This window comes from Grampus griseus (genome assembly GCF_964374135.1).
Source record: "Grampus griseus genome assembly, chromosome: 14".
In the NCBI taxonomy this organism is placed as follows: Eukaryota; Metazoa; Chordata; class Mammalia; order Artiodactyla; family Delphinidae; genus Grampus; species Grampus griseus.
Window position 1 is genome coordinate 69,790,812 of NC_139008.1, and position 14,980 is coordinate 69,805,791.

The window sequence follows — 14,980 nt, forward strand, 5'->3', positions numbered from 1 at the left end:
AAGATTCATCCCATGCAGCTGAGCTAAGAGACTCCAAGCACCTTTCTAGAAAGGGGGATGGTGGAGGGCTCAGCAGAGACAGAGGGGCGGGTTAAAGGGTCTGCTGAGTGTGTGGCCACCATGAAGCAAGGCTGCTATCACCCTTCTGTGTGGGTGTACAGATTTATACGTGTCTATACATTTATGTCTCTGTCACAAAAACAAAGGACTAAAAAGCTTAAATAAGCTAACGTTATGCAATTCAGAATACCTGAAAATAAAAACAACATTTGTTCAAAGAAAAATTTAAGGTAGATACAGCTCCCGGGGCACTCAGGTTACTTTGACTGAGCATTTACCATACACGAGGTCTTCTGCAGGGCTAAATGTCGGGGACAACCTGAGGAGCTCATCTTCTTCAGGTGGAAACTAATTTTCCAACTAATTGACTATGGTCAATGCAGTGATGGAAGCATGCACGGGGGAGTGCGCGCGCGCACGCACACACATACACACACACACACACACGCACGCACACACATACATGCTTGAGGATGGGACGTGGGAAGAGACTGGGGTCTTTGAAGGCCTGACATCCCACCTATAGGCACCCGTGTGACCTGCTGTGGGTCGCATATTTCTCTCTCTGCCGTCCGCCTCTGGGACGCTTCCCCTGACCCTCTGTGTCCTTTGAGGTGTCCTGAGGAACAAATGCCAGGACAAGATTAGACATGCAAGAGGTTTACTGGGGACACGTCTGTGAAGGATAAAGGATGAAGAAGCAAGAGGAGGCAGGGAGGTGGGCCTGGCATCTGGGAGAGGGGAGGGCCAAGGAAGGAAGGCAGGAGGGAAGAGTTGAAGACCACAGCAGTGTTCTAGAAACGTTTCAGCCAGGCTGGTGAGGCATCCCTGGGCCAGTGACACGCATCTTGTAGGAAAGGGCCAGCCCCGGCATCACGACCCTGTGCTCCATCACTGGCTGAGAGCAGCGGAGAGGAAATGTAGCCTCAGCTCGAACACGCTGGGGGATCCCGAGGGGTGGTGGCTAGGACTGTCAGTCTCCTCTGCTCCCTGCAGCAATTTCTCCTGAAGGAGACTTAAGCCTGGCATTTCCATGGCCACCACACCCTCCTTTTTCCACCCAATCAGGGCAGACGGCCCCAGGGAGAGAAACTAACACCAGCAAGCATCTTGTTGAGTGTTTGCTACCTGTGAGGGTCCATGCCACATCTAGCTTACAACATCTCAGTAACCCAATGTAATCTTATGAGATAGAAACTGTTATCATTATCCCCTGCCCCCATTTTATAGACCAAGAGGTTGAAGCTCAAATTAATGAAATCACTTCCCAGAGGCCATAGCTAGCAAGTGGCGGAAAGAACATTCAAAGTTGGTTTGACTCTAACCACTGCACTAGACTGCTTCGGCCAGGGGGAGGCTTGGAAAGGGTAAATGGGAGGCTCATTTCTCTCTTTGCACCCATCTCTCTTGCTACTGATCCCTACGATGTGTTAACCACACAGCCCCCAAGAAAAACCCCTCAGGTCTCATCAGGGCCAATGCCAGCCCATTCCAGGTTAGCATTGGAGTACAAACATCCTGCCAGTCAGCTCCAAACAGAAAACCCAGAATGCTCACCTGAAGTAGGCACTCTCCAGCAGCCACATATGTCCTTTTCTCGAGCATCACCTCCTCCAGGAAGCCTCCCTGACTGACCCATGTTTCCATAGCACCTTATACTGACCTCCATCCATGCATTTATCACACAGTGTCCAGAGTGTCTATTTTACCTGTTTCTACCACTAAAATGGGTTCCTCCAGGACCCAAACCGGGTCTAAGTCATGTTGTGGTGCCTAGCACCCAGCATATGGGGACCTGGAACTAGAGGGGTGGCAATACAAGGAAAGGATACTCTGATAAATGAAGGCTGGTCCAGGGCAACGAGAAGACTCTCTTGGTGGATGTGGGCCCCTTTTCCTGAGACCATAGTTTTGTCCTTGAAGGGTACAGCCTGCACTCCCCAGCTTGGTCGCCAGGGGCCTCATCAACCCCCAGGCAGTATTAACCCCCGGGCTTCTTGCATCTCTGCAGCAAATCCATCCCTCCCACTGCAGCGCCAGCATCTCTATAGGGACCAGGCCCTGGCCCTCCAAGACCTCAGCATCTGCTCAGCCGCCACTGGCCCAGTGGGTAGCCCCAGCCAAGGAGGAGAGTTATTTTTATTTATTTCTTCTTAACCATGAACTTAATTTAGCTGCTAATCAGGTTACCATGGTGACTTGCACTGGATTTATAGCAGTTTCCTAAAGTGTCTTTTTCTCACTCTTTGGATAAATGAATAAAATCTGGGTGATGAGCAAAGCGCATAAATATTGGGTGTCCTAGAAAAAGGTCAGACGCTTCCGTTTTGTATTTGCCTTTCACCCGGGCTGATGTGCTTAAGAGAGATCCGTGACTCTGGGCGGTCCCCAGCATTCTCTCTTCTGCCCTCCCTTTGAGGCCTTCAGTGGATCCTTATTGCCAGTCAGGTACAGTCTAGATTTTTGCCTTGCCTTCAAGGTCTGCCCTTCTAGCCTCACCGCCCTAATGCTCTACGTTCCTTTCCCCTGTGCTGCTCCCCGAGTGCTTGGGCCTCTGTTCCTTTGCCTGTGTTGTGCTGAGGACTGCTTTCAGAGATGTCTCCCCTGTCTTGGGAGTGATGGTGGCCTGGCTCCACTGGGATCACAGTGTGGCATTTGAGGACACCTCTGAGCCTTCTTATTGGTCCCACTACCACCCTGGCAGGTGTGCAGCATATCATGCTAGCCAGCCAGGAGCACAGGGCAGGGAGGCAGCAGAGAAAGGAAACGAGGAGTTGGCATTTTGACAGTTTTCTGCACAGTCTGGAAGGCTCATCTAGTGTTCCAGTTCAGTGGCTGTGGGGTGGAGGGGACACAGTTCATCTCCCCTCACCCCGTGGGCTCAGAGGCACTCCTGCCTTGGATCAACCGGAACCCCTCCTCTCCCCCCTCCCCGTGGCTCTCAGAAGGGACAGTGTCTCCGGGCTGGAGGTCACTGTTTCCAGGCTTCCCCTGAGGATCTCGGGGCCGGTTGCCAATCAGTCCCGGCATCAGCCACAGTCCATTAGTGAGCGCCCAGGGCTCAAGGCACCCGTGGAGCCACCAGGCACTGGCGCCGGATCCTGCTTAAGGAGCCCAAAGACACCTTTCATTATTGTCTTGGTCTTTGTTATCGGCCCAACAGGAGACCACTCTGGGGACCTCCCGGGTTGCAGGAGGAACAGTCCAGCCCCTGCAGCCGCCCACACTGTAGGCGAGGCTACGTGAGCTCATTGGGTTACCACCCCTCTCTGAGCCTCACTTCCCTTATCTGGAAGATAGGGCTGTCGTCATGGCAGATGTGCTGGCATCACTTCTGGCCCTCCTGAACTAGGAGCCAGAAGAACGGGGCTCAGGGCTTTTATTTGCTTTGGCTTCAAGACTGAGGCCAAGGGAGAGGAAAGTTCGGTTTCCAGAATGCTTTGGGGAGGATGAGGTTAGCAGGCCTGGACATCTACGATAGTGCCCAAGACAGGAAGGTCTGTGATGTGCCAAGAAAGCCCTAACTGGCTACAGTGACTTTGGCAAGCATGTTTGTCCATTTTTCTCCCCACAGGAGCTCTGCCCCAAATGAATATGACTCATGGGGTATCGGTGGGGAGTAGAGAGAGAGCCTCCTCTACGTGGGCATGGAAGGACCTGGGAATCCAGATACAGTGGCCCAAGGCTTGAGAGAGTCTGAGATTCTAATCCTAGCTCAGGGCCAAACTTGCTGTGTGATTTTGGGCAAGTCACTTAACCTCTCTGGGCTTCAGAAGAGTTTTTCTAGGAAAGTCAAATCCCACCCAAATGAGGGTAGGACTTTATACCTCCATTCCCCTCTCCAGCATGTGACTTTGTCAAGCTGGTTCTGGCCCATGTCAAAGCAGTGGGGGACAGAAGTAATGACTTTGTAAAACTCAAAGAGCAAACCCCCTTTGGCCTTGGAGGGCTGCCTTACTCCGCCCCAGCACACCCCGTAGTGTAGGAACTAACAGCCGCCCATTCCCTGCAACGACTCAGCAAGCATCCAGCATGGAAGTGCAGGCTGTGGAGCTCAACTGCCTGGGTTCAAATCCCAGTTCTGCCACTTACTAGCTGTGGTGTCCTTGGGCAAATTAGCTAACCACTCTGTGTCTACTCTCCTCCGTACATATAATGGAACTAATAGCACATATACCTCAAAGAACTGTTGAGAAGATTAAGCGGGTTAATCCACAGTGAGCATTTAACGTTGTGTGTTGTGTGTTATCTACCAACATTTCCCCCGTCAGTTAGTTCTCAAAGCTGCTACTCTTAGTCCCATTTTACAGCCAGAGAAACCGAGACACAGAGAAATTCAACCTCTTCTCTGGGTCTGCTGCTCTAAATCAGTGCATTTGTCACAAGACCTTGCTGCTCCCACATCTGTTCGATATGATCAATGTTCTCAACTAGCTTGTTTTGCAAAACAAGTTCTTATAGCCATGGAAATAGAGATGGGAGCAGGGAGTTCCTGAAGAAGGGCGGGCTGAGCCACTGATCAATCTTAGCGTCTTTAAAGGAGAGACAACTAGACATTAGGATGTGATACAACAGGGGTTGCACAACACCGTCCACGAAGGTTTCTGGCCAAAAATCAAATGCAACTCTGATCAGGCCTCTGGATCTGAGTTTCTGGGAAACACAGGGGACAGAGGAACACGTTAGATCACACCACCAAGAGGCAATCAGCCAGAACGTGAAACAGAATGCAGGATAAGTGACCTGTGTTCATCAAAAAACAAATGACATTTTAAAAAGAGAAATAAATGACATTTTTTAATGTGAGGAGAACAGGGGGACTATTACAGATGAAAAGAAATTTAAGAGACGTATCAACCAAAAGCAATGTTTGTGGCCTAATTTGAGCAACCTAAATGTAAAAAGACATTTTGAGACAATCGGGAATATCTGAACATTGACCAAATATTAGATATTAAAGGAACTGGGTGTTTTTTAAAAAAAAAAATTTGGGGACTTCCCTGGTGGTGCAGTGGTTAAGAATCCACCTGCCAATGCAAGGGACACAGGTTCGATCCCTGGTCTGGGAAGATCCCATGTGCTGCGGAGCAACTAAGCCCGTGTGCCACAACTACTGAACCTGTGCTCTAGAGCCCGCGTGCCACAACTACTGAAGCCCACGTACCTAGAGCCTATGCTCCGCAACAAGGGAAGTCACCGCAATGAGAAGCCCGCGCACCGCAACGAAGACCCAACGCAGCCAAAAATAAATTAAATGAATTAATTTAAAAAAATTTTGTTAGGTGTGATAATAGTATTATGGTTACTTTTTAAATTTAAAGTTCATGTCTATTAGCAATGCCCCCTAAAATATTTATGCATGAAATAAGATGATAACTGGATTTAGTTTAAATGCTCCAGTGAGGGATAGGGTAAGGAGTACACGAGGGTTTACTATAATTCTCTCTACTTTTGTGTCTGTTTGGAAATTTTCATAATGAAACGTTTAAAAGAAAAAGAATGGCAAAGGATGAAGACAGATCACTGTATAGGAAGAGTTACACGTACAGGTTTCAGAAATTCTGGTTTTGAGTGAGGTTTGGCCCCATAAAGATGGATGGGACAGTGCAGACTCCCCAGTCCCTTGGACTTCAAAGAAGTGGCATGTCCCTTAAAATGAGCCTTTGTATGCCGCCCTGAAATTCATTCATTCATTCACTCACTTGCTCATTCATTCACTACCTCATTCACTACACAGTTCATTCATTCATTCATTGGCTCACACATTCATTCACTGTCCAATTCATCCCTCTATCAATTCATTCATTTGTTCAGTCACCACCCCTATTTGTTGAGAGCCTACAATGTGCCAGACTCTGAAATAGACACTGAAACAAAGGTGGTCAGCTTTGTCCTTGTAGTGCTGACAGTGGAAAGCAGGGAAGGGATTCAACTTGTTAAATCTGCCATCACACAAATATATCTTCACAAACCGTGAAGAGTCTGAGGAACAAAGTGAATTGTGTGCCTTCAGGGAGTTTAACATGTCGGGACATGACGTGGTCTGGGGTGAGGGATGGTCAGGGAAGGACCCTCTGTAACATTTCAGCTGAGACTTGAAGGATAAGAAGGAGATGGCCATGGGAAGAGTCCAGGAAGGGGAAAGACATTCAGGTCAAGAGAACAGCAAGAGCAAATGTCCTGGGGCAGGAGGGATGGTCAGGAATGTGAGGTCCAGGAGGGTGGCTGGGGCAGACGGCCAGAACAAGGAGCTTGTACCAGAGGAGAGCCTGTAGGCTGGGGAATGTCTGGGGTGTTCACCGCTGCTCTTGAACCAGAAGAAACTTCTCCCCCGGAAAGAGAACACGTCCTGTCGAGACATAAGCCTTGGGCCAGCGGACAAAGGCTCCTGCAAGGTATGTAGACAAGCACTGGGAAAGTTTGTGTAAGTGTCTTCCAGCAAAAATACTCTACTTAAGAATGTTAATCTGGAAGCAGGGGGAGGAGAAGGGAGGGAGCCTGCCCTGGGGCAGAGAAGAGGCTGCTACAAAGGGAACATTGGAATCGCTGAGTAAGTAAGACTCCCAATTAGAGATTGAAAAACCTGCGGTGAAGAGGTGGCCGGTGCCTCGCTCCAGCCCCTCCCTCCTTCAGCCACCCCACCAGGGGAAGGAAGTCCCGGCCAAGCCAACCGTGGGGACAGTTGCCCAGTGATTTATAGTCCTGAGACAAAGGGTCCCGAGGAAAAGCCCTGTGAACCTCAGACATGTTGTTGGAACAATTAGAGCCCATCCATCCATTTGAGTCGGCACAGTATCTGGAAAATGGGCCTGGGGCAGGGTTGGCATGGGCTGAGCGCCAGCTCTTCACCCAGAACTTTCTACGTGGTGAGCAGGCACAAAAGCCTGAGAGATGAGGGATATAAGCCCCATTTTTCAGATGAGGAAAATGATGCTGGGAAAGATGACTTGCTCAAGGTCTCCAGCTAGGAGATTCAAATTCGGGCCCTTTGAGCTCCATCGAAGGCCACACTCTTTTTTGTCATATCTTACTGCCTCCCTGGCAGTTTCTGCAGCTGCCTGGGGTTTACGGTCCCTTGGGGGCTACAGGGCTTTTTCTCCAGTTTTCCAAGATTGAGCTGCTATTACTCATGCACGAGGTTTTGGCTCTCAGCTCCCAATTCACCCTAAAAAAACCAAGCTAGGGTATCCAAAGCCAACAGCAGCCTTGTCTCCTGCAGAAGCAGTGCTCACTTTCTCTTTTGGAACTCTGATTCTACAGGGACCTTGGAGGGGTCATGAGTAAGAGTCCCCTGCCACCAAACCATCTGCAGTGTTTTGGGCCAACGTGGGAGATATGGGTGATACAGTCCCCCGCAGGGCACAAGCACATCCCCGTGAGCTGACCCCCAGCACCTCTGCTTCAGGAGCACTGTATCTGATCAGCGATGTGATCCCAGCACAACACAATCTGGCCCAGAGAAAGCCCACAGCAAATGGTCACTGAACCAAAGAATGGACCTTTGGCACTGGAGACATTGCACCAAACCCAACTTGAGAAAGAAAGAAAATAGTGCATATTAAAATGAAGAAATGGGGAAGTACTTACGGTATAATGTTCATTATAAAAAGAGTACAAAGACACATAATTTTTTTAACAAGCCCACATAAATCCAGTACGATTTTCATCCTGTAAAATAATGTGCATGTATATGCATATAGCAAAAGTCCTAGATGAAAATGCAAACCAAAATACTAATAGTCATACCATTGTGCATTTGGTTCAGGCAGGAAACAAATTTGTTTATTTGTTTCTTTAATTTTTTTCCTAAATGTATTAAACGAACATGTGCAATTTTCCAAATAATAAGGAAAAGCTGTAACTAATTTTTTTTAGTACCATAGCTCTAAATAATAACGTTTAGGGCACTGCCTGCCTCTCTGAACCCAGAGCCAGCTGCTGGGTGCCAGACAGGGGGTTGATATCTTATGAGCTCAAGGAGAACCCCGCCCTGTGCCTGCAGGACCCAAACTATGGCGCCAGGAGCTGCCCGTTCTCTGCCCAGGGCCTCGGGGTTGAGCATGTGGGTGCCAGTTCTCACAGCCATGTGCCAAACCCCACCACAATCACGTACATTTCCACGACTCCTTTCCCCAGAAGCAAGTCAGTAAATCAAAGCACGCAAGGTGGGCCCTTTCTGGTAAAACACAAAAAAACTTAATCTTTGGTCCAGAAGCAGTAGATTGCGGCGGCAGGTCAGCAGCCAAAACCATTAATCTTTGCCGCGTTCCCCAACTGGCCCGAGTAGTAAAGAAGATAATACCCCAGCAGAGTCAGTGACCCACTACAAATTGGTCCTGAAAGGTCCACCAGCATAAATAGACTTTTGCTGATCCAACACTTGTTAGGAACCCCAACAAAGAGACTATTGGCTCATCTGATGAGCCGCTAGCAATGGGCCCTTGTAATGGCTGGTGATGGATGACCACCCTCCCTTAGAGGGGAAGATGCAGCTCCTGGTATGGGGCCCTTTCTCATCTTAAATTTGTCCTCAATAAATCACAGGTGCGGAGGAGCCGGCATCAGTTTCATTACACCTACATGCTCCAGTATCAATCACGCCACCATGGCGGCCTGTCTGGGCGCAGTTCATTTCAAGTGGCTTTTTCTGTCCTGATTCTGTTTCCATCGCGATGCGTGCCTCCATGGGCGGGAGAAAGAAGCTTCTCCCTGAAGGCCTCTGCTTCTTTGGCTTCGGCACCTACGCCTTCCTCTTTCTCCACTGAGCTCTGCACCCAGTGGCCGTTCAAAGACTTAGAATCAAGATTTGTTTTCAGATAACGGCTCAGATATCTGCAGACTTGGAGTAAGTCACTTTATTGGCTAAGGCTCAGTTACTTCATCTGGAAAATGGGGCTAATAGCACCTATCTGGTGCGACCAAACACGGTGATATGTGTCACAAGCCTAGCGCTGTGCTGGGTCCAAAGTGTCGTTAGTCCCAACCCATGCTCATTCCTGTCTTGGATGCTGGCTAGAAAGTATCACAGAGATGGCTGATCTTGCTTTCCTCTGGACCCAGACCCATGAGAAAATAGAAACTCCACTGTTCCTCTTCCTTGTATCCACCTGCCTGGACCATTCCTGGTGTCAGCTAAGGTGTGTCAATTACAGCTCAGAATTTATGAAGATGTGGCCACGGCTCGTTTTTTGTCTTGTTCCTTTCATTGTAGGCAGTTAAAATACGCTTAAAACTAAGGACACCAGAGAGCTCTCAGACCTCTTCTTAAGGCACATAATCATATACTGTAATGTCATTAAATGCATGTATAAGGCTCATCATAAAAGCTGTGAACTTCTGTTTTAAAGAATCATAAATGAGAATAAATGGTTTCTTTTTAGGCAGACCCTGTGCCTGTTTCCCACGGCCACCAGAGGCAGGACCGATGCAGCCTCCAAGACGGCCAGCAGCCTCCTCTGGAGGGCATAGCCCGGCTGCCTCTTCTGTGAGTGGAGTGCTCAAGGCCCAGGGCAATCCTGGAAATCGTTAACCACAGGAGCAGATCTTCTAGCAGAAGGGAGGGGAGCACAGGACCCTGCTGCTGAGCCGGTCAGGGATGTCAGAACAAGCTTTTCAAAAAGACACTTCCATTCACTCTAAACCTACAAGAGATTTGGAGTGGCAGAACCATTTATTTGCAGAAGAGCTGGGGAGGGGTGGAAAGGACAGCCAGAGAGGAAAGGAGGAAGAGAGGAAAAGAGAAAGGCAGGAGAGGCAGGGGGGCAGAAGGAGAAGGTTCAGAAAGCAGGTAGGGGGGAAAAGAGATCGAAAGGGATATGAGGCAGGCTTTACCTAAGCACACCGTAGTTCATCAGCGCTGCACACTGGCTCAGCGTCTGGAGGAAAATTCTACAGAGCCAAGTGTATATGCAATACTTCCCAGAGAACAGAATAGAATACAATAGTGATGCTGGTGCTGATGATACGATGATGTTGAGCACTCACTGTGCGTCCAGTCTCTGGTTTAAGTTCTTTACAAACACAGCCTCATTTAATTCTCCTAATGACCCTATAAGTTAGCTACTGTATTTCATCATTTCTAAGATGGACACTTTCTTAACATTTTTTTTCCTTTTTTTTTTTTTTTTTTTTTTGCGGTACGCGGGCCTCTCACTGCTGTGGCTTCTCCCGTTGCAGAGCACAGGCTCTGGACGCGTAGATGGACACTTTCTTTTCCTCGTTTTAACATCTCTGCAACTGAGATCACTGTCAGCCTGGCAGCAGTCTTAATGTCATTGCCACATCTGGGAACACATCAGAACTTGCAGAATGGGTTGCTGTGGCTTAAAATTCTGAGGAAAATAGAGGACTTGTTCTTAAAGAAATGCTACTAGTGATGTTTGTGATGTTACAGAAGATGCTACTATGTAGAAAAACATGGACCACGACAATTCTGAGTCAATTTCAGAATATGAAGAAGCTTTAGGAATACCTTAAACAAACTATTTCATTTGTATTTTCCTTTTTACGTACGTACAATGGCCTTATGATAATGGCCTTATGATAAAAACTTATGTCTAAATAAACCCGTAGAGCTCTTTCCATAAATATAAAATTAAAATTCTAGAGGATAAGAGAGTTATTATATCATAGTTTAATTAGCAATGATTCTGTTTTTCCAGGCGTGACATTAAATAATGGTGTAACATACAATCACTGGCTACTTGAACTAAAGGAAATACAGTATTGTCCCATCTTACAGATGAGCAAACTGAGGTTTAGGCACCTTTATTACTCGCTGGAAGCCACATAGAAAGTCAAACCCCCAGATCTTCCTGATTCCAAAGCCTATGTTCTCAGCCATGACTGCTGCACATCTCAGCCATCCCTGGAGCCAGACCAACATAGGTTCAAATTCCAGCTTTGTCCACTTATTGGCTTCTTGACCCAGAAGAGTGACTTCTCATGTTTGAGCCATAAGGCAGAGCTGATGATGAAATCTGCTTCTCCAAGTTGTAGGGGAGAAAATCTTTATGTGAAAACGTTCAGCACGGTGCCTGGCCCCAAGAAGAAGACCGGGAAGTGGGGGGTGAATGACGGTCTGCATACAGGTCCATGGGACATCCAAAGAGCACCCCTTTAGCTTTTGCAGCAGCTGACAAAAGGCTTGCTGCACCAGAAGCCCAGATGTAGGACTAGAATGATGGGCACCAATAAAAGATGCTTTTAGCCATATCCCCGGATAAGCCAGTCTATACACACCTCTAGGTGCCTGGTAGATGCTCGGCCCGTCCTTCCTACTAACAAAACAAGAGCCACATCATTAATATATTACTATCATTATTACTATTTACATTTACTGAGAGTCCACACTGTGCCAACACTGTTCTAAGGCCTTTATGCATATTTTATCTTCACAGTAACCCCATGAGCAGGTATGTTATAGGTGACAGGGAGACCCAGAGAGCTGAACAACACACAGGGTTGCTTTCAGCTGTCCCAGATCTATGCAGGGAGCAGTACACCCAGCATCTTAGGTTAACATGGTGCTGGGGCTCAGCAATTCATTAGCTCTGCGATTTAAGTGAAGTTGATTTAAGTGATAAAGGGTGCCCCCACGCCTGATGACAAGTAAAACATGTTTACTTTAGAAAATTTGGAAAATACTTCATAACAAAAAAGATATGATCATACAAAATCCAATAACACAGAGAACACCCCCTGGTTCACATATTTTACACGACTGACATTATACCTACAATTTTATACCCTGCTTTTTTTTCACTCGGCATAACCATTTCCCCATGTTCTTAGAAACTCTTTCACAACATCTTCTTTGTTGTTTTCAGTATTTTATTGAATGAATGGACCATAATCTACTAACCCATTCCCCTAATGTGGGACAGTTAGCCAATTTCCAATGCTCTAATGCAGACTCATGTGTATAAAACTTTGCTTACATTTTCATTTCCTGGGGATAAATTACTTACAATGGCTTTGCTGGGTCAGATGAACTTGTAAATTTTTGAGACTTTTGATAGAGATTGTCAAATTGCAGTTCATATTTTTAAATGTCTGTTTCAACCCATCCTTGCCAACATTGAATATTAACATTTTAAAATTCTCTGTTAATTTGACAAATGAAATTTTTCTCTGTTTTAAATTAACATTTTGTTTACTGGTAAACATGAACTTTTTTTCAACCTTATTACATGATTATGTCTGTGAATTTGTGGGATTATAGCAGAGCAGTTAAGAGCCTGGGCTAGATCAAGCTGCCTGATCTTGAATCCTGGCTATTTAACTTTTCAAAGTTTATTGTTCTTCATTTTTTAATAAGGATGAGAAAAACAACATCTACTTCATAGGGTCTTTGTAAAGAATGAATGAGAGATCCCTTGTAAATTACACCTAGTAAATGCTCAATAAATAATAGTTACTTGAATTTCTTCTTTTGTAAATTCTTTTTCAACACTTTTTCTCCTAGCATCTTGATGTCTTATCAGTTTGAAAGAGCTCTTTTTATATGAAGGACATCAGCTCTTTTCACATTTATTGTGAATTTTTTTTTTTTTTTTTTTTTGCGGTACGCGGGCCTCTCACTGTTGCGGCCTCTCCCGTTGCGGAGCACAGGCTCCGGACGCGCAGGCTCAGCGGCCATGGCTCACGGGCCCAGCCGCTCCGCGGCATGTGGGATCTTCCCGGACCGGGGCACGAACCCGTGTCCCCTGCATCGGCAGGCGGACTCTCAACCACTGCGCCACCAGGGAAGCCCTGTGACTATTTTTTAATTGGCTTTTAAAGGTATATTTTTTCTGCTTTGATGGTCACTGAAATGATCTTAGTGCCACCCATATCTAGTAAAGCAGCGAGGATGAGTTATTTCTATTAAATAAAGGTTTAGAAATAAGAATGGGGGTTGATTTCCAGCAATGTACCTCAGAAGACATAACTTCAATTCTCAATGCTGCATCTCTAAGAGATGAGGTAGGAATAGGTGGGATTTACTGTACCCACGAGACAGAGCCCGAGCTGTGTGCCCAGAGAATGTTGCTACAGCTCTGACGTCTTGATGCCTAAACATGGTAACTGACACTTCATGTCGGGGAAGGAAACAATGGAGCTTTCTGGAGCCCAGCCTTTCTTAGTTCTGAAGCTGTCCTTGTGTTCACAAGAATATTTCAGTTAAACAAAACAAAACAAACACACAAACAAAGACCCTCTTACCCCAAGATTTCCATCCATACTTCGGCACACTCAGTATTTTTCTGTCAATGAGGGTTTAGAGGAGTAAGAAAGCCTCTGTTTTCATTTTTTATGTCTATTAAAAATAAACATGCTGAGAAGCTGTCTTTTAGGCTCTTTATCAAGCCCCGAACGACGTGTAGCCCTTGTCGACTCAGCGTTGACGAAAGCAACCAGCACGATTTATAAGGCGTCAGGAGCAAAACTTAGTTTAAGGCCAGTTTCCCCTCCACTGATTAAAACAGAGTTTAGCCCAATGATAAGCAGCCAGTCCCCCTGGACTCAGCTACAGTGGACAGGTGGGCAGGACGCTGTCCTCAGCCCACCTGCCTGGGCCCAGCTCATGGGACACCTGGTAAGCTCTCCTACCAGGAGAGCTGGGAAGCCACCTCTTTATGGGTTGGCACAAACCAGACACATTTCATGCTGAGTCAATTTCATCAATACTTTTCTTGCTCTGGAAACTCGGGGTGCTGAGAGAGAGCAATGCCATGATACACAGCAAAGCAGCTTTAAATTCTAATGAGCTTCTCTGTGCTAATTAGTGACTTTGCTAACAGGAAGCTTTCATTGTTAGAAAACACACCCTCCCCTTGAAGTGACGCAAAATGCCAGCTTTTCCTCTCCCAAATGTATCTCCCTTCATCTTTTATTATCAAGCCAAAAAGGGAAGTACTTTGTTCCTCTTGCCCTGTTAAACAGATTTTTTTTTTTTTTTTAATTTAAGTGTCTAGCATTGCATTGTGCCTTGTAAAAGCTGGAAAGTGCAAATGATCCATTTCTCCTAAATCCTACCTGTCACCCTCCTGGCAGAAAACGGTCCAGGGGAGCTCTGGAGAATACAGGCATGGCCCAGCCACTTCTGGAAGAGATACCACAGGATGCCCCTCCCGCCCCCTCCCGTTTCACGGTGGGATGGTAATTTGCAAATTGAGCCGCCATCATTATTTTCCAAGGAGGAAGCAGAGTCTCTCCTCCTCACTAGGAGAATGTGACCCAATCATTTGTCTTGGCAACGCATGGATTCTAGAGCACTCGAGAATTCTTAGCCATAAAGCTGATTACTAACACAGGGTGGATGGTTGGAAAGAAAAGTCTTTTTAATCTGGGAAGGAGGGGAGGGGAGGATGAAGAAAAGAAGGAAAAGACATAGAGCTCACTCGCGTGGTTACCAGCCCAAATCGGAGCTTTTTATGAATCAGAATTAGAACTCGGATATGTAAGTGGAATTCTTCTCACTCTCACTTTTCTGCCTTGTTTTCGTCACTGTCCGTCTGGATCTCTCTGTCACTATCTCCATCTCCACTCTTCCGTCCTTCCTGAGTACTTGATGAAGATACCCTGCCTGGAAATAATTGCATTCAAACCCCTGAGTCCCACTTAAAAGTCTTTGGGTCTGATCAAGATAAACCCCATCAGGCTTTTGTTTCCACTCAAAGTGCCCCATCATTTATTAGAAGAATTAAAGTATCAGTTTCTGTTTAAACATTAACAGGGTGATGCCAAATATTAGTCAGTTCCTAATAATTTTGAGGGATTAAAAAGATAATAAAAGTAATAGTCCATTACATTACCTACTTCAGCAAGATTGTAATGAACGTAATAAATTCTGGATCAGGGTTATAACAACTTCCATCTATTTAAAATGAATTTGTAGGGTTACTTTCATTAACTATGTATATGGGGAAAATGATCT